The sequence below is a fragment of the Tachypleus tridentatus genome, chromosome 13, assembly GCF_004210375.1.
Source record: "Tachypleus tridentatus isolate NWPU-2018 chromosome 13, ASM421037v1, whole genome shotgun sequence".
Lineage (NCBI taxonomy): Eukaryota > Metazoa > Arthropoda > Merostomata > Xiphosura > Limulidae > Tachypleus > Tachypleus tridentatus.
The window spans coordinates 14,945,539-14,949,297 of record NC_134837.1 but is presented as its reverse complement, the minus strand read 5'-3'; positions in this window follow the sequence as shown (position 1 = coordinate 14,949,297).

The following is a 3,759-nucleotide window of genomic DNA, read 5'->3' as shown; positions in this document are numbered from 1 at the left end:
AAAAGGAAAGAGGCAGATGTTAAACTTGTGTTTTAATAGCTAAGAAGGAAGGGGATGAGTTTGAAGAGCTAGATATATGAGAGCAACATTCCCCAAGAGTATTGGTAATGCTCATCAGCAACTTCATGGCCACTGGATATTAAGATAGAGAGAGGGGCAGAAGTATACCGTACGATCACCTTCTGGATCTTGTTCCATATGACTTTTGAATTGGGGGTTGAAGAAATGCTGGATGTGTATTTAATCCAAGATTTCTTTTGGCTTTGAGTCTAACTCGCTGAGTATGTGGACGGGCTTGCTGAAATGCAATGTAGTTTGTAAGCGTGGAATATCTACGAAATTTATCCCAAGCATGTTTCCGAGCATTTCGTATTATATAAAAAGCAGAATTCCACCAAGGACGGGGATGCCGCAGGAAGAATGTTGTGGTTTTGGGGATGCAGTGAGCAGCTGCTTGGAAAAAAGTTAGTTCCTGCTGCTCCACAATCATTTATTGATGATTTACATAAGATAGCATGATCAAGTTCCGATATAGCAGTGAAAGAGGGCCAGTTGGCCTGATCCAACTTCCACCAAGGCACACAGGTGGGGTGGCACTGACCACGGGGAATTTCTCTGAATATGATAGGAAAATTATCACTACCCCATGGATTGATGTCAACCTCCTAAGAAAAGCAAGTGAAAAGCAAAGGGGAGCAGATAAAAAAATCTAAAGCAGTAAATGAGTGACTGGATGCATGAAAATAAGTGTAATAGCCAGTATTGAAGAGAGACAGATTGTGATTCAGGAGCATATGCTGTATAGCATGACCCCTCACATCAATACTTGAACCATCCTAGAGGGGATTATGCCCATTAAGATCCCCCAAAATTAAAAAGAGAGTTAGCTTTAACTTTCGACATATCAAGTTTGTGACCTATCAAATCCAAGATTTGCTCAATTGGGTTGAGACTGGGGCTATGCAGAATATTAAAAACACTATATCAGCGTCACTTACACAAACATTTTATTAGTTAAACACAACTTCACTGCAATAGAACTAAGTCTGAAATGTAAATACAATTCGAAGAAACGTTCTACGCAAGAAAACTCGCACATTTTAAAGATGGTGGAATTTCAATAATTCAGCATTATTAACAACTAAAGTTCCCTTAGATACCGTTTTATTTTTTAAATTATTTTCGTCAGGGGATATTGCATTATCTCTTTTGAAACTGTTCAAGGCCTAAGTTATCCTGCTACTAAACTGTACTCCATCAATTATTTTCCCACTAAACAAACAAGTTTTGTTTTTATCAAGAACGGAATTAACAAGCTATATTTACCAGTTCGTGTTCACTTTATACAGAACATTCATGAATATAAATTCTGTTTTATTAAGTATGTAACCAACTTCAAACGCAAAGGAATACGAATGATATTCTTCTCAGACTAATAACAAATATTAAAATAATTCAGTCAAAACCACCTTAAACAAAACATTTTATTGTCAAAAACACTGTCTACATTTATATAAAGAAGCAAGTAGTTAAAACCGCATGGGCGACAATGATATCATAATTTATGTTGAAGAACTACCAAGTTTTATTTGTTTTTTTAAAGGATGACGTTTGGAGCTACCGCTATTTATCAGATCGGACAGTTTACAACAAAACGTCATCCTTCTTTTAAAAACAACAACAACAAAGAACTTGGCGATTGTTCAACCTACATCAACACGTCCATGCTTCACGATCGGAACGCAAATGTTTCAACAAATGTTCTTCTTGCACAAACAAAGTTTCTAAATTATCGTTATTAAAACAAAATTATGTAGTTACGTTCGTAATTCCTGAATCTAACGTTATTTCCTCACAGCGCATTTTGAACAGAACTAATAACAGTATTCTGGAAAATACTCAAATAGAGGTTATTTTTTAATTATAAATTATTACGTTTGATAATATTAATTAAATGCATGAAATTACATAAAGCAACGACTACAGTTATGTAATGTACTTCTACTTACAGAACAAAAACAATAAAAACGTTCAACTTCAAACTAATATTTCACCATGCCTAACAACAAAAGTTTACAATACTTTTCCTAATTTTTCAACATACATATATGAAGATAATTTTCTCACCTAAAATTGTTTTATTAGGCTTAATTGCTTATGTTTACAGCCCACAGCAGAATAATGAACCCATGATTTTGAGACTGTATGTACGTAAACTTACCTGTGCCCCTTTCACTAAATAACTAGAAAACATTACCGATCAGGTACACTTAACCCCCCCCCCAATTTAATTAATACCTAATGTTAAAGAAATTTTTAAGTGCCATAACACCAAATTTCTTTCTAAACCATAAACAATTACAGGTTATACGAAATAGTTTCAACTGACAGTTAGAGTAAATAAAATCTAGATGTTAAACAATAGGACGATTTATAAGTTACGAGCGAATCGACAGAAAATGTAAAGCCCGACTTTACGCCATCAAGCTCAAAATAAAGTGGACAAAGTCCTATTCTTTACTACTGGCACTTCACAATATAATAAATCAAAATACTTTAATACTTTATCGTTTAACGCTTACCAATATGCTACCAAAATACACATAGTAACTAACGTTACTCAACAGATTATGCTCATATCGTATTCAAATCGTTTCTTAACAAACTAAATTACCTGAGAAAATAAATTTGATATTTTAATCCATCTTTGTTATATTTAATTATCCTTATAATTTAATTAGTTACAGCGCTACGAAAATAATCTCAATTACACAAAACTTTTACATTTGGTAGCAATAACACAAACACGACTTTAAAGTTTATATTTTTAAATCAGAGTATATAGAACATTAAAATGTGTCAAAAGTCAGTTCAAGTTTAACGTATGATACTAGTGCCGTCTAGTGGTCAAGTATAACATTAAGAATTCGATAAACTCTTCAATGTTTCAGAGCATAAGGCGTTTAACATTTCAGAAGACGCAAGCTTTAAAAAAATGTAGATTGAAGCATATAGAAACATTGTATACAATTTTAAGCGCTACGCCTAAAAATCAGTTCATTCTTAAAACATTTTCCTTTTCATATTCTCTTCATATAAAGTTAGTATACATCGGTATAAAAAAGTTTTCAATATTATTTTATAAAGCACAAAATAATGTTTTTAAACATTTTACAGAAATTATTTTTAGAATTTTCTCCATGTGATGAGCAAATTGTTGCTTCCCGAAAGCATTTTTTGTTTTATTAACTGTGCTGCCACCTAAGAGAAACTTTAAGCAAGTCCTTTGATTGAGCCATCTTCTCTAAGACAACAGAACAACAAGGTAGAGAAAACAGTGAAAATAACTTACCTAATTACTTACCTATTTTTATCTGCCCATCCGAGGACTATATTTAAATTGCGAAGAAACGAATCCTTAAGCAATCAGTACAACGGGTTGAACTTCTTTTCCAAAATCAAAATAGATTTCGAGTGCAATTTTTTAAAAATTCCCACACAATACAACAAATAACCTTACGCTTCACACTGACAGCAGTAAGCCCAACTACTATTAGTGGGATTTCACACAACTGTTTTCTAATATCCAAAGCAACCAATTCAAAACTTCGCCATGAGTAACAAACCTTTCGTATAACTTAACAAAAAAATTTAATAATGACAGTCCGATAACAGCGCCACAGAACTGAATTATTTAATAGAAGTAACAGTTACTGCTTTTCTTCTAGGTTAAAAAAATTCTTTTAAACGCTACAACTT